Here is a 17,080-nt window from a genome sequence, read left to right as displayed (position 1 = left end):
ATGACCCCCTACTTCTTCAAGCCAGATCAGAAAAGTGGGGCTGATGTGTACTACAAAGTTCTGAGATACACCGTTTTGCCCTGGCTGAAGGCCACCTACCCTGACAACAACTATGTGTGGCAGCAAGATGGGGCTCCTGCTCACACATCAATCAAGTTCCAAAAGTTCTGTGAGTAGAATATGCAGGGATGAGAATGAGAAAAAATATTTTCAGCTGAAAATTAGCCGGGGGTCTGGGGGGCCGCAGGCGAATCATCGCGCCTCTGTCGTCACTTAGTTACGCCCGCCTTCTGACTCTACACTTCATGGTGATTCATCCGTCCAGTTTTAGGACAATGCAACCTCGAGCCTTATGGAGGGGAACTAGACCCACCCTGGCAGAGAATTAAATTCGTTGCCGTGGGTTGTCTAGCGCGGCTAGGCTACCATTTTGCATGAATGACAAAGGAAAACGTTACACGATCACCGATTGGTTGCCTTTATTCGCATCAGCCAATCAACGGGCTCATTACAGTACTGTACATGACTGCTCTCACTGAGTGGCGGCTAGCATTCAGCGCGGTGGATATTAGCAGCCGTTCGATATTACAACTTGCCGACCATAAACATACCTCACCCCCGTTGATTGGTTGCCTTTATTCGCATTAGCCAATCAACGGGCTCATTACAGTACTGTACATGACTGCTCTCACTGAGTGGCGGCTAGCATTCAGCGCGGTGGATATTAGCAGCCGTTCGATATTACAACTTGCTGACCATAAACATACCTCACCCCCCAAAAAATTTTCTCCTCGAATTTAGACGATTCACAAGAATGACCCTGGCAATGATAAAAATCCGCGGAATTCCGCGGATCCGCGGAAAATTCTCATCCCTGAATATGGCCAACTTCTGGCCCAAAGGCATTTGTCCCCTCGAGCTCACCTGATCTAAACCCCCTGGACTTTTTCTGATGGGGCGCCATTGAGTTGAGGACTAATGCCACCCCTCATGCCAATATGGATTTACTCAAGGCTGCATTCTCCAGGGAATGGGAGGCCTACCCCAAGGAGGATATCAGGAGGGCCTGTGCCTCTTTCAGAGGCTGTATCGAGGCCTTCATCATGGCTGATGGAGGACATATTGAATAAATATGTTCTGAAAGCTTTCAATTTGTGTTCTTCAAGAAATCAGTTCAAAATTCCGAAGAATAAAAAAGTTATACCCATTTATAGTTGTTTTTACCAGACAGGACATTTTTGCTTCCCCACCCTGTACCAGTCAAAAGTTTGGGATCACCCAGATAATTTCAAACACACTTTTATCCATGTGCTAACATAACTGCACAAGGGTTTTCTAATCATCAATGAGCCTTTCCACACCATTAGCTAACACAATGTAGCATTAGTGATGGTTGCTGAAAATGTTCCTCTGTACCCCTATGGAGATATTCCATTAAAATCAGACGTTTCCAGCCACAATAGTCATTTACCACATTAACAATGTCTAGATGGGATTTATAATTCATGTATTGTTATCATTGAAAAAGGTGCTTTTCTTAAAAAAGGGCATTTCTAAGTGACCCCAAACTTTTGAACAGTAGTATTTCAGTCAGTATTTTATCCTTGTTCTATTGTCTGATGTCAGAAACTGAAAATATGCAAATGACAACAGTTTTAGTGGGTGATTAGTGGTATGAAATGCAGTGTGTGTAAGCACTTAAAACAGAAGGGAAGCAGCATGTGCAGACCTGAGCGCGATTCCATCATGAAAACACCAATGACATTCTAGCAGGATTCTAACAAGGTTTAGCAGCTTTTTGTTAAGTACTCGTACTGATTTATATGAACTCCAACTTTCAATTCTTGACAAATAGGAAAGAAAGAGCATAAATATATTCTTGCCGTGTACAAGGTCAAGGTTGGCTGTTTACAACTTGTTTATAACTTTACCTGTACACATTTGGATTAGCTAATTAGGTTTTAGATCTACGACTGGCAGCATTACAAATGACGTGTTGGAAAAATGTATATTCACATTCTTCTAACGAGGAAGACGGATTAAACTCAAGTCTGTAGAATAAAAGCATGAAGTTACAGTCTTAGCAGTTAAACACAAGATAAAAATCAAACTCACCAAAACCACTGAAGCTCACAAATTAGTATTTTTTTTTCTTTGGTGTTTAGTCCAAACAAAAACCAAAGTGTAAACCTGAAGGGTTGTAGTTTATGTGTTAATGATTGAGCTTTAGAGGTGCTAGGAGGCTGTGCTTTGGTTAGAGCTGCATTAGGTGATGACCCATGTCAAGCTGAACGAACTGGCTGCTAGCGGTAGCTTCATATTTATCCAATGTCAGTCTTCTCATCTGATGCTTGGGAAGAAGGCGTATTAATACATTTTTAAAAAAAAAAAACTTCCTTAAAGTATGCAGCATGTCTAATGTGCCCAGTCTTTAACCTAAAGCCAAATCAAATAATGTTCCAAGAATGCTGGAAGAAAATGTCCCAAACTTCTTCCTGTTGTTTTAAGCCAAGCAGCAGGAAATGCCTGGCTGTGGTAATCAGACTTAGCATATGACTCTAAATAATGTTTATCCAAAGATTGTAATGAAACTCAATCTAACTTATATATACATATGATACAAAAGCTTACTATAAATACTATCCAGCTGAACTGACTCTAAGAAATGTGACCTTTGACGACTCTCATGCTAAACTTCTGCACATTTAATGGATTCATTTGATGTTATATCCAAAGTCATAGACCACAAGGCTTCAAATATTAATAATGTTTTGTTTTAAATGAATGATATCAGCGAATGTAAACTCAGTTGTAACTACAATTTCAGTGTTTAGAGGATCTTCAGAAACACCTTGATCCCCTGCTGACCTCTGACCACCATGCTGGTTGAGGAAAAAAAGAGGAACTGCCCTGCAAGGATCACCAAAGTGTCACACAGAAAAAAAGGCTACTAAACAATCACACATGTAAGTGGTTGTTAACTCTGTGCACACTCCAAGTGTGTAAATCAGGAGTGTCAAACTCATTTTAGCTCAGGGGCCACATGTAGCCTTTTTTTGATCTCAAGTGTGCAGGACCAGTAAAATCACAGCATATTAATCTATAAATAATGAGAATTCCAAATATTTCACTTTTTTTGAGTGCAAAAAAGCACATTCTGAAAGCATTCACATTTAACAAATCTTTTTTTTATCTTTTGTTTTTGCAAAACATTATGAACAAACTGTAATTTCTGAAGAAAATAAGTGAAATTTCAACAATATTATGCCTCAGTTTATCATTTACTCATTACAACCTCCAGATCGCAGAGTATCTACAAAGGAACAAACATTTAATGATAGATATTTGGAACTAAACAATATCGTATTTTACTCTATGATCGAAACATTTTGAAATTACTTTAAATTTAAATTCATTTCCACATCTGTGTAGTAATCCTGACCACCTGAACTGACACACCATACAAAGTAAATGGGACGTATTAAGGAAGAAGGCTTAGTTATCCTCCTGTCTCGTAAATGTAGAAAATTTAGAGATGAAAAATACATAAATGTTGTGGCATTAGAGTAGATAAATGTAAAATAGCAGTTACTTTTATTGAAAAATTGCAGTTAGTGTCTTCTCTGTAATTTTGACACTTTGCAAAGCCATCCTGTGGGCTGGATTGGACCCTCTTGCGGGCCGTTTTTGGCTTGCAGGCCATAAGTTTGACACCTCTAGTGTAAATTATGCAATCCTGCAGGTAAAAATAGGCAACTTCTTACATTGTACCCCCTATTACTTTCTCAAATTTCAAATGAATATGCCGACAGTATTTTGGAGAGTTGCCAAATGCTTCCCCACATTGTGTCACCGATATCTACTCCTTTGAAAGTGACTCGGCATCTGGCTCATGGCTCATTTATTCATTCGCGCTCCAAGTTACATCAGGCATCTCCCGCAGCGTTCTAGCCCCCAAACAGGCAGCACGCTCTGACCTACATTTGCCATTCATGTCTGCTGAGAGCCATGAGGATCCACGTCCAAGCTCCACCCTGCTCACAGGTGCTCTCATCTATGCTGGGGCTTCCTCTTCACCTGCAGCTTTATAAAGTTACTAAGGAGGCTGTGCTACAAGATGCTTTAACAAATGTTTGAAAGTGTACAGGTGCAGCAATCAAGTTCTTCACTGATCTGAGGTTTAGCACCTGGGGCTTCTCAAATGGTGAGAAAATAAGTGTGATGATGCCAGTTTGATAGCATCATGTTATCACAGCTTGGGGTTTGAGTCATGGCTGTACTGAGGAGATCTGGACATCCATTCATTCAAGTGAAACCTGTTTAGTGATGTTTACGTTGGAAAAGTTTTCCAGGCCTCTGCATAATCAAGACTCCAACTGGCTGATGTCCAAATGACTCCCAACACACATAATTGGGCTTAAATGGCTCCTCTCATCTTTCTAAATGTTACTGAAGCAAATTGATCGTATTCTGATTTATTGAGTGTTTGACAGCCGCTCCTTTTCCCAGTGATTGCTTGTGGGAAAAATGTGTTTCAGACCAATGTGCATCAGGTAATGAATTAGAATTTGTCATAGCGCATAAAACCACACAGCCCAGCGTCGCTGAAGATGCCAAATTTTAACAGAACACTGTAGTTCAAAGTGAGTGGGAGTGAATTAAAACATACAGGGAACTCTTCCTCTGTCTGTCTGATTATCACATTCTCTCTCTATTCCTCTCAAGACAAAATCAAGGCGTATAGTTGAACATGGAAAATGCAAAATCCTTCCAAGTCCTTGAAAATCAGGATATTTTAGCTTCTTCTACTTTAAGTTTGACCATTCTTTTTAAAAAACTTGAGTCTTGCAAATCCTTAATCTTATGCAGTGCACTTTTAAATAGCTGTAAAAAGTCTTTAAATGGAACTTTGCCCAATTCACACCTTATTTACTCTGTAATCCTCCCTTAAATTCACTCTGTTCTCACCATCACCTCAAAGATTTATGGTCGCCACATTCACCCTAAAGCACACCCACTTGGGTATGCTGGAAACTAGAAACCTGAAGAATCTCCATGGATGTAGGTGGAGCTTCAGAGTGGAGAAGTCACCACCGCATCAGTGTTATGTAAGTGAGGAGCACTGAACACTGACCTGGGTTTGAAAGCGTACAGTCACTGTATGGCAACTGGATATTTTTAGCATTCAGGAGGGGAGCGACAGAACCTGAAGTCACCGCTAAAATATGTTAAAGCCTCGATATTCTCCTGGCTTAGTCTAGTCTTTGTTCTCAGTCCTGAGATGTCACTCTGCTCCTTGAAATTACACACAAACCAAAACTGGCTCTAAAAAGCATGAATGTGAAGTTTTACAAGGAAGAAACCAACAACAGCTGAGCACAAGTCTGAAAAACATCCAAAGAGAAGCAGATTTTGGTGAATCCTCCAAAAACCTAAATGATAGTGCTCTGGCTTATCAGCAAATCCCTCTAATGCTCCTCCTTGAAGTGGATATTAAACAGGAATCAAAGAGAGGACCGCCTAAATTAAACAATCAATGCACCACATGACAAAGGAGGATGAGCAAACTGTGGTTTTCAGTGAGGAGTCAAGAGGGCTTTGCTGACAAGTTTTTTGCAGATTAAATGAAGTTAAAAGTAGCCCAGATAAATGCTACAATATCCTCCATTAAAGCATGGCAACAGCCTGACACTGTGATTGCAGTCATAACATATTTATTAGACCTCACTGAGCTCTAAAGGCCACCCTTAGCATGTTGCCGCCTTCTCCTGCATAAACCATGATCCACATTTTTACCTTTAATCATCTTTCCTGCTGTTGATCCCTCATAAAGAGTCATTTGGTGGTTTGTGAGCTGCTCACACACTGCTGGGAACAGACACAAAGCAGCGTGAGGATGCCAACAGGCTGCGATAATAGTCGCCTTTGTGTATTTTTTTGTTTTTCAGTGAACGCGGAGAGGCAGCAGCAGACGTGAAAACACAAGAGCTCCGTGCAAAATACAGTTTGCGTGGATGAGATCAACTGGTGTGTGCAGAAACGTGCATTTAGCAGCGGAATAAGGCGGATTTCTCTCATATAAATAAAGACGCGTGTTTGGCGCTTCCACGCTGCTTGTTGACTCCAGGCACACCCTGCAGGAAGAACTGCTCAGGACCTCTCATTTAGTCACTAAAACATGTGCAAAACTGTTCAGGGAAGCTAGAAACAATTCGCTAAAAATGCACCAAACCACCGCACGACTGATCCGCCTTTTTTATTATTATTCTCTTAGATGTTCTAATTAACCCCAATAAAGTTCTCAGCCTCCTGTTGCGAGGTCTCAATTAAAGCGAGGCAATCAAACACCACAATTAACCAGCTGATCCCATGAGGGCGAGAAAAGTGTAAAAGCGTGAAGAAAACCAGTGAATGTTTGCTCTTACCCAATGTGTCAGAGCGGCGGACTGCAGCAGGCGGAGGAGGAGGCGGACTACTGGAAACAGGAGTTGGAGACCCTTCCCATTTAACCAGCAAGGAGACTGAGTGGAAATTTCCATCTGCCATGTGATGATGGCAACTCTTGGAGCGTCGTGTTACAGCAGGCTGCTCTGCTGGGGGCTCCTTCCCTGTCCTGATCACTGTGGACTCCCACTGCCAACATCTTGATGCCTGCAAGTCACAATTACAGAGGACCCAGTCCGATTTCCTCACCTCATATGTATAATCTCGCCTTTGATAATCGGTGTGCATATTTTATGTGGCTGAAGTGTGTTTGCGAAGTGTCCGAGATTATGTAAAAAGGTTTATTTAGTGATTGTGGCCGTTTACTGACTGGGATCCTTTGTTTACATTCCGGCTGGCCACGTTGTTGAAGGGAGAGCAGCTCACTGCCAATTCACTGCAATTAGGTTTTTTAAAGAGAAAGCAGACAGACAGCAGGAATCTGTCCTGCAAACCCTGTCATTTAGCTGTTCCTGTGGTGGATCTGGGCTTTACTGGAGTCCTCTACATTTAGTGTTACTCTACATTTTCACTCCATTACTCTTCAGACAGACTTCTTTTACTCGATTTCTTTTGTTGTACACTATACTAAAATTGGGATCACTCAGAAATGTCCGTATTTATGAAAGAAAAGCAGTTTTTTTAAAGATAACATTAAATTAATCAGAAATACACTCCAGATATTGTTAATATAATAAATGACTTACACTTTCTCAAAGATAAAATTGTTGTAAAGTCATCTGCCCCTGAAATTTCTATTTTTTTTTAAATTTTATCTGATTGTTAGCACTTCATTGTAGCACTTTGAGATTTTGCCTAAATGAAAAGTGCATTACAAATACATTTTTCTTCTTCTTCTTCTTCTTCTTCTTATTATTATTATCTAATTTCAGCATGACGCAGTGCTTTGGTACAAAAGTGGACACACTGTTTAAAAAGTCAGTGTTAAACTGAAATCTAACCATTTTAAAGGAAAGTTACTGATAAAAAATTCACAAAGAGCAACTCGTAATATGTTGTAAAAAAAAGGGTCATAGCTTGTATCAGCACAGTCTAGTAGGATTCATTTTTTTTGAGATAAGTACACTTTGTTGGCAATCACAATCGCTGCCTGGATGATAGAAAAGGTTTTTATGAGTGACTCAAACTCAACATTTATGTACAATACAGAGTTGAAGGGAGGAGGTCGGGGTGGACGATGGGTGAGCAAAACGCAAGTCTCTGACACCACAGTATGAGTTTCACATTAGAGTAGCAACAGCTGGTCGACTAATTATTCAATAAAATAACAGGCACTTTGTAAATGATTAACACTTCCTTGCATGTTCTGAAAAAAAATGTAAATATTGTACTTAGAAATTTGATAATATACATGTACACTAATGTTCAAAAGTGTGAGGTCACTTAGAAATGTCCTGATTTTTGAAAGAAAAGCATTTTTTTTCTATGAAGATAACATGAAATGAATGATAAATCCAGTCTAGACATTGTTAAAGTGGTAAATGACTATTCTATCTGGAAATGGCTGATTTTTAATGGAATATCTCCATAGGGGTACAGAGGAACATTTCCAGCAACCATCACTCCTGTGTTCTAATGCTACATTGTGTTAGCTAATGGTGTTGAAAGGCTAATTGATGATTAGAAAACCCTTGTGCAATTATGGTAGCACATGAATAAAAGAGTGAGTTTTCATGGAGAACATGAAATTGTCTGGGTGACCCCAAACTTTTTAACAGTAGTGTATTTAAGTACAACAACTTACAATAAAACATTGAAATGTGTTTTGGTTGCTACTGGTTACCTGTCACTGCTGCGTATATCCTGCTGTACGACTGTAAAACAGAAATATCTAATGAAACACTTTACATGACAGAAAGTATTTTCTCTTCAGTGAACAGATCAGATGTCTGTGAACAGAGAGACAAATGTCCCAACATTTTTGATAAACTGCATCACATTACAACAGGTAGAAAGCTTGTTTTTCACTGGAGGGGGTCATCAAGGAAGCTAAAACGCGCTAAAACAGTTACCAAAAGTCAAGAAATCATTCGTAAGGAGTCAAGTCTAAGGTACTGAGCCAAAGCACAAAAATGAGTTACAGCAGCAGAACGGCACAAAGTACAAATGAAGTACAAATTTAAGATACTTGTACTTTCCTTGAGTATTTCCATTTAATGCATCTTTATACTTCTACAACATGTCAGAGGCAATTATTGTATTTTCTGCTCATCTTGTTGACAGCTTTTATTACTTCTCAGATGACAATTTGTCATGCCTGAAAACTAAACTCTTTAAACTGGACGATGTTGAATTGGCCTTTTTCTGTTCAGATTCCCAGATGGAGTTTTTCCAACGTGATGATTTGCTGCTTTTCCCTGCTTCATGTCACTTTAAGATGATGTCGCCTTGATTCCAGGAAACTAGGCCCAACATTTTTTTTAAACTATTTTCTGACCTCCTATAGATCATTAACAGATGATCAGAAAATAAAAATAATCACTAGCTGTAGCAATGTAGCAACAATTTTGAGCTTTCTGCTGCCTAATCTTAATACTTTTATTTTTCTACTTATACTCACTAATACTACTAATAATCTGTGAGATGTCTGCATGGTGTTTCTATCTTACTCCTTCTTCTGTGGTCCACAGCTCACCTGTCAGTGTCACAGTGTGGGTGGAGCTCTGATTCTTGATGTTCTGCAGCGTTCCTTTTCTTTGTTCACCCACCAGATATCTCTGCGTCACAAATCCTAGTTGTTCGTCTGTTTGCTCTGGACAAACCTGCAGATACCGTCATGTGACTAAGTCTGTGGAAGAGGAATTTTCCAAAGAATGAAGTACCAGACTACATGTGCAAAAGAGTCATTTATGCTGCACTACCAGTCAAAAGCTTGGACACACCTTCTCATTCAATGTTTTTTCTTTATTACATTGTAGATTCTCACTGAAGGCATCAAAACTATGAATCATGTTTACTACATAATTCCATATGTGTTCATTCATAGTTTTGATGCTTTCAGAGAGAGAATCTACGTAAATAGTCATGTAGATAAATAAAAAGCATTAAATGAGAAGGTGTATCCAAACTTTTGACTGGTAGCGTATACATTTTTGAGGGGATTTCTTAACATTTAATCCATCCTACATGGGATTGCAGAAGATTGCTGGATATCAAACAGGTACAAATAATTCATATCTGCCAATAACACCTCCACAGAATCAACTGGAAAAACATCCCTTTTTTAGATAATTTCAAATAACATATATGTACACTACTGTTCAAAAATTTGGGGCCACTTAAAATTTCCTCATTCTTGAAAGAAAAGCATTTTTTTCTATGAAGATAACATTAAGTGAATGATAAATCCAGTGTAGACGTTGTTAATGTGGTAAATGACTATTCTAGCTGAAATGGCTGATTTTTAATGGAATATCTACATAGGGGTACAGAGGAACATTTCCAGCAACTATCACTCCTGTGTTCTAATGCTACATTGTGTTAGCTAATGGTGTTGAAAGGCTCATTGATGATTAGAAAACCCTTGTGTAATTATGTTAGCACATGGATAAAAGTGTGAGTTTTCATGGAAAACACAAAATTGTCTGAGTGACCCCAAACTTTTTAACGGTAGTGTATTGCAAAATGATTATAAAGCAAAAACAGTCCACCACGTGCCTGGTAGTCATTTTAGCATTTTCTAAAAATAGTCTTAAAGCTGTATTTGGTTCATTTGTGTGTGGATATGTGGTTTCTCTCCTCCACACTGGTCATTAACTCCATACCCATTAACTCCTCTCTCAGCAGCTCATTAGATGACTGGAAATTCACAGACTGGTGGTACTGTATCACTTGCTTCAAAGGTATTGAATTGCCTAGTTTTCCAGCTGTTGATATATACTCATATCATATATTTATTATTTACTATTAAAGAGTTTTTTTTATTTTGGCAGGATAATAAGAAACTTGTATTTATGTATTTAATTGAAGATGCATTGTTTCTTAAATTCTGTTGTGTTCCCACTGTTGTTAATTGTTGTAAATTGTTTATCCAGGAAAGTAAGCGGGGAGGACTGTAAGTCATTTAATTGTACGTACCATAGGAAATGATGTGTGTCCAAGCCAAACGCCTTAGAGGGGAAAACTGTAGGCAGATATTGTCAAACTAACATCAGCTTCCTCTTACTCCACCACAGGATTAGGAAATAGCAGAGAACAGTAGACCAACGTAATTGCCCAGCACATATGTGGATTTTTTCAGCATGTTATTCTAATGATATTTATTAATAAAAGTATGCAAGACAATACCATTCAAAAGTCTGGGGTCTATGAAAATTCACACTTTTATTCATGTGCCAACATAATTGCACAAGGGTTTTCTAATCATCAATGAGCCTTTCAACACCATTAGCTAACACAATGTAGCATTAGAACACAGGAGTAATATTTCCACATTATTTATGTGACTACATTTCTAAAACTCACAGCAATTAATGTTTACATTCCAATGATTTGTGCTCATTAAGTGTGCCAAGGGTTTATTCTGAATTTTAGGTACAGGGTGGGGAAGCAAAAATGTCCTGTCAGGTAAAAACAACTATAAATGGGTATAACTTTTTTATTCTTTGGAATTTTGAACTGATTTCTTGAAGAACACAAATTGAAAGCTTTCAGAACATGTTTATTCAGTATGTCCTCTATCAACCATGATGAAGGCCTCGATACAGCCTCTGAAAGAGGCACAGGCCCTCCTGATATCCTCCTTGGGTTAGGCCTCCCATTCCCTGGAGAATGCAGCCTTAAGTAAATCCATATTGGCATGAGGGGTGGCATTAGTCCTCAACTTGTCGTGATTTGTTTTCCACAACTTAACGGTCCTTCTGTTTTAGCTTTAAGATCTAATTCTCTGAATATAAGACTAAGCATAATAGTCCACGGCTCCTCACCAATTGTGGCAGAAAAAAGGCTCCAGAGACAATCTTCAGATTCAGCAAATAATGCGTTTATTCCATGTGCACACGGTCCAAACACCAATGAGATGCCCCGGGACGATCTGAGAATCCCCGAGGAACACGGGTTTTTATACTGTTTTGCCCTGGTGTGTGGAGTTCTCTACACCTCAAGGCCACCCTTCTTTTATCATAAAACTCATAAATCTGTCACTATTACCTTCCTTAATCCTTCCTTAAGGGTGTCTAAATGGTGGTAAAGTTCGAGTGTCGCTATAAGGTGATTCCTCTCATCCTGGCTCCCTGCCCCTCCAATCATCACTCTCTGCATCTTTATGGAAGGCACATTAAAGACAACAACAGGTGTTGTTAAGTTAACGCCAGGGCATCTCCTCCTTCTATGAATACAGAAGTCCTACAAACAAGAATCTCCCATCACACCTGACCTTGAGCCCTCCAGCTTCCTAGTGGCCACCCCAGCTGTTGGCAGTCTGCCAGTACTGCCTGTTGGCAGTCTGTCAGAACTTCCTGTTCATACAAACAATGCAATCAGTATTCTGCTCTTTTTTAATCTGACCACTATTAAGTGTGTGCGGCCTTTTGACACTTCCATCCTTACACCTGGAGGTTTTACGCTTTATTTGATACAACAAACTCAATGGCGCCCCATCAGAAAAAATCCAGGGGGTTTAGATCAGGTGAGCTCGGGGGCCAAATGCCTTTGGGCCAGAAGTTGGCCATATTCTACTCACAGAACTTTTGGAACTTGATTGATGTGTGAGCAGGAGCCCCATCTTGCTGCCACACATAGTTGTTGTCAGGGTAGGTGGCCTTCAGCCAGGGCAAAACGGTGTATCTCAGAACTTTGTAGTACACATCAGCCCCACTTTTCTGATCTGGCTTGAAGAAGTAGGGGGGTATCTTATTGCCATCTGAGCCCAAGACTCCCAGGACCATCTGGAGATCTCTTGGTGCCCAAACTGGATTGTCTGGCATGCTGGATGCGGCGAATGGTCCTCTCACTGATGCCAACAATCTTGGCAATGTCCTTCTGAGGGATTTGGGCATCCAGGAGATCACAAACCCTATTGCGTTTTGCTTGTTGCTTGCTCACTTCACAATGCACCAAGGTCTGACAAATACTAAAAAGATTGGTTAAAGGTAAGGAACTTTGATTTTAATTATTGTTTTGATTACCCTCACCGTTTGACTGGAATTAAAATAAATATCAACATCATTTTGACAATCCTCCCACAGTCCAAAAACATGCTGAGGTTAACTGGTGATTCTAAATTGTCTGTAGATGTGAATGTGAATGTGATTGATGGTCTCTATATGTAGCCCTGTGATAGACTGTTACCTGTCCAGGTGTCTTCTGCCTTCACCCTAAGTCAGCTCGAATAGATTCCAGCACCCCACGACTCCAATGAGGATTAAACAGTGTCTCGATAATGGATGGATGGATGGATTCTGACTAGTTGCAAATAAACTGTGACTAGTTGTCTTGTTTCAGATATCTGTAACATCATTCTGACTAGTCAAAGCAACAGTTAGAAATATCTGTAATTCAATGTGGACCGGCCAAAATAACATCAGCCGATATGTCTAATGTCGTTACGGCTAGAGTGCCTATATAATGAGAGTGGCGACAACTGGGGATTTGAAGCCATTTTGTTTCCATTCACTCAATATGGGACGCGCAGCGCGAGGTGCACAGTCACGAAAACTATGGATTGTTTACTGATTTCAAGACATGTTTTGGACAAAATAATTTACTCGCTTGTTTTGTCTGGATGTTCAAGGTTGGATTATGGCTGTTTTGTGGAATATTTTCATCTGTGACTAGTTTTGAGCCTTCAAAGGTGAGTTCTGCTGTTTACGTTATTTGCTGTTTGTTGGACAAATGTGTTTATATTACCCGCTGTGGTAATCACATCTGAAAGTGGTTTATACCGGCGGATTCATGAGAATCTAAGCTTTCCATGGGTGTATAATGTTTCTATCATCGAGTTTGCAGCTTCGGTCAATTTAGTAAAATACGTTTTCCCGTCCGCCTGTACGCTGCTGCAGCTGTAAGCATATGGCTAACAGCATCCTCATGCTAACGGCGGCTAACAGCCCAGAAACAGGTGAAGAACACGGAGCCTGTTTGGGTCATATGAGGCTGATAAGTGACTGCAGGTTGGACGGAAAACAGAAAATAGGAAACAGAAAACTGTCAGCTGTTTGTTGAATTCGAAATCATGTGAATGAACAGGGAGGCTGTTGTCGAAGCTCAGATGGGCCGCTGAAGTTTAACGGGCAACCCGTTAAACTTCAGCGGCCCGTATTTCATGCATCTCCATGCATGAAAATGGTCAAAGTCAAAATAACCACAACTGCCTAAAATCACATCAAACTTTTCTATCTGTCATTCACCCATACATCATAACATGAAAGTACATACATGGGACTAACCTGGCACAAAAATCATGATGAAGTCGGTTTCCATCCCACTCTCCGGACTTTATTTTCCCACAGTTTCATTCTTTCACTACTCCTGGGAAATCTAAACATGTGTAATCCCTTCTCGGATCGATTTGTGCACCCAAAGGCACAACAGCCCGTCATTTTTCAGGTATTTATGAAGCCAAAAAAGTCAGAGAATTACTCTCTGCGTTGTAAACAACGTTAACAGGCATAACCGGCGTTCATAAATAGGAAACAAAATGGCTCCTATAGATCACGTGACCAAAATTTTTTGGACCCGTCATGTCGCCACTCTCATTATATAGGCACTCTAGTTACGGCTAATCTCGATTGTTGTGCATCATGCAGCTCATGTGAGGATTCGTTATGGATATTTTCCCAGCAAAGCATTTAAACTTCTGTCATCAGACTATTAGAAAATACTGCAAATTAGAAGAGGCCATCAGCAAGGATTTTGTGAAGAATGATAGCTTTGTTTAATGGAGACTTGTGGTTGACATTCAAGTCTCCAATTTAAGATATCTGTAATTACATTTCGACAAGGCACAATTCCAGTTTGACACAGTTACATCATAATTTTGACTTGTCATTATTCCAGTTCAATATTTTCACAACATCATCATAACTAATTTAACCTTGGATTCAGATATTTATGAATTAAAATGCAGATATTTTGAATTGAGAGGAAGTGAAGATCTTGAAACACAATTAAAACTACTTAAAAATCATCTGTCAAAATCTGAACCTGGAATTAATATCCATCTTAACTCAGCTGCAGATATCCACAATTTAAATTGTAGATACACTGCCTGTCCAAAAAAAAAAGTGGCACACTCCAATGTTTTGGTGGGCTGACTTTAGCTCTGAGTATGACACACATTCAATGTTCCTGATCCACTCATTCTCAATGTGAGCCCCATGAATCCTGGCATCGTCATGTTGGAACATGTCCATGCCATCAGGGAAGAAAAACTCCACTGATGTAAAGACCTGCTCATTCAGTATCTTCAGGTATCAGCTGATCTCATTCTTTGGGAACATAACGTTGCTGAACCTGACCAACCCCAGATCATAACCCTAACCCCCACAGGCTTGTAGACACTAGCCATGATGAGCTCATCACTTCATTGCCTCTCTTCTTACCCTGATGCCCCCATCACTTTGGAACAAGGTAAATCTGCACTCACCTGAATCTTTATGCTCTGTAGCAAATTGCAGCCTATTTTTTTCATTTAGTTTCACTGATCAGTGTTTTTTTTTAGGGCTACAGCTGTTTAGTCCCAATCCTTTGAGTTCCCCTCCCTTGTGCATGTGCAAATGCTACTTTCATTATTAGACATAGCCGTGAGTTCTGCTGGTGATTTCTTATATGATTTCATCACGATCATCCATAAGTTTGTTTCGACCACATTTGTTCCTCAAAGATGATGGTTCTCCACTATCCTTCAGGCTTTAATGATGCGTTGGACGGTTCTTAACCTGATTTTAGTAGTTTCAGAAATCTCTTTAGTTGTTTTCTTTGCTTGATGCAGGCCAATAATTTGACCTTTCTGAGACAGATTACCGTAATTTCCGCACGACTGAGTGCACCTGAGTAAAAGCCGCACCCACTAAATTTGAAAAGAAAAAAAAAGCACATACATAAGCTGCACCTGTCTAAGAGCCGCAGGTGTCCTCGTTGTAACATAAGATATTTAAACAGATTATTATTTTTTGTTTTGCCTTTTCCGGCTTTATTTGATAGGTGCAGTGAGAGACAAACAGGAAAGGTGAAAGACATGCAGCAAAGGGCCACGAGTGGGAATCAAACCCAGACCGTTGCATCGGGGAAGCCCTTGTACATGGGTCGCCTGCCCAACCCGCTGAGCTATCCAGGCTCCCTAGAAAGATTTTTTAACGTTTAATGTTTAATTAAATAAAAAATATTTTCCAAACAGTACCTGTAGCACGGCAGTAAAATGCATTGAGTCAGGTCTTCACGCTGCCAACTCCAACATCTCACCATGGATTCATTGATGCCAAGCTTACATACAGCAGCTCTATTTCCTTCTTCAAAAGGCAGATCGATTGCCTTTACCTTAAAAGCTGCATCATACGCATTTCTTCATGTGTTTTCCATGATGGGGGTGTGTGCATGAAGCGCAAAATGACTGATCTGAAGAATTTAGTGTGAGGGCGTTTGATTTAATTCAAACAGTTTCATTGGTCCACTGTGACCTGTTCGGTAATTTTATTGGTCTGATGTGACGAGGCTAAACGTATTGATGGCATGAAGCTCGCCTGTAAAAATCTATACATTAGCCGCAGGGTTCACAGCGTGAGAAAAAAATAGTAACTTATAGTCCGGAAAGTACGGTAACATCCTTTCCATGACCACAGGATATGTCTTCTGACTGCTCACTGCATCAGCTAGGGTTAAATAAGTTGTTGCAGCTGAAACATATTCATCACTGCAGTAATTATCCAATGGAAGGCTCTTACCTGTTAGCTTAGTTAAATCCAGATGGCAACTTTTTTTGGACAGACAATGCTTAACTGTAGATATTTGTAATCAGAAAGGAAGAATTGAACTGTGAATATATATAATACTTATGCGTTCCCGCCATTGATTGTTAAACAACTTGCCATAAAAACACTGACTGATATTTAGCTAGTTAGCATGTGCCCAGTTTGTCAGACTGAGAATTCCTGCTTTCTATTTATAAAGTCAAAACTGTATGACACAGTCTATGGTGCGAACAAGTCAGTAGACACATAGAATGGACAGCTAGTAGACTGTAAGGAGACAGTCACTGAATCTGATCAAAACATAAATTAAAATAATAGAATAAAATAACTTATTCTGCCTTTAACTAGCTACCACTGCTAGAAGAAGGAAACATGTAAAAGGGCTTCACATATGTACATGATGATTACTTAGAATGCTAAATGTATGATCTTCATAAATGTCCTTGGTGAAGAAAAAAATCCCTGCAGGAGACATGTAAATTAAAAGCTAATACATTGGAAATAAGAAAGACCATTGTTTCTCTGCTCAGACCATGCTGCAAGACGGTCAGAATTTATTGTTTACTAAGGCTCTCTGATAACATTTGCTGATGAAAAAGTCAAAAGAACACACCTGAAGCTATTACAGCACCCACTGAGTTCAGAAATAGCCACATCTGATGTCGCAGAAC

At 39.7% G+C, this 17,080-nt stretch overlaps 1 protein-coding gene across 1 annotated transcript in view; it reads right to left on the bottom strand.

The window, feature by feature from the left end:
- slc38a4 (solute carrier family 38 member 4) overlaps positions 1 to 6,572 on the bottom strand; it is a 48,919-nt gene extending 42,347 nt beyond the window's left edge. The window contains exon 1 of the mRNA XM_022220164.2: positions 6,426 to 6,572. The gene's annotated coding sequence lies outside the window, so the exon portion shown is untranslated. The remainder of the gene's footprint in view (positions 1 to 6,425) is intronic.
- Positions 6,573 to 17,080: the final 10,508 nt, after the last annotated feature.

This window comes from Acanthochromis polyacanthus, chromosome 1, assembly GCF_021347895.1.
Source record: "Acanthochromis polyacanthus isolate Apoly-LR-REF ecotype Palm Island chromosome 1, KAUST_Apoly_ChrSc, whole genome shotgun sequence".
Lineage (NCBI taxonomy): Eukaryota > Metazoa > Chordata > Actinopteri > Pomacentridae > Acanthochromis > Acanthochromis polyacanthus.
The sequence above is the reverse complement of the archived record's forward strand: the minus strand, read 5'-3'. Positions and strand labels throughout refer to the sequence as shown.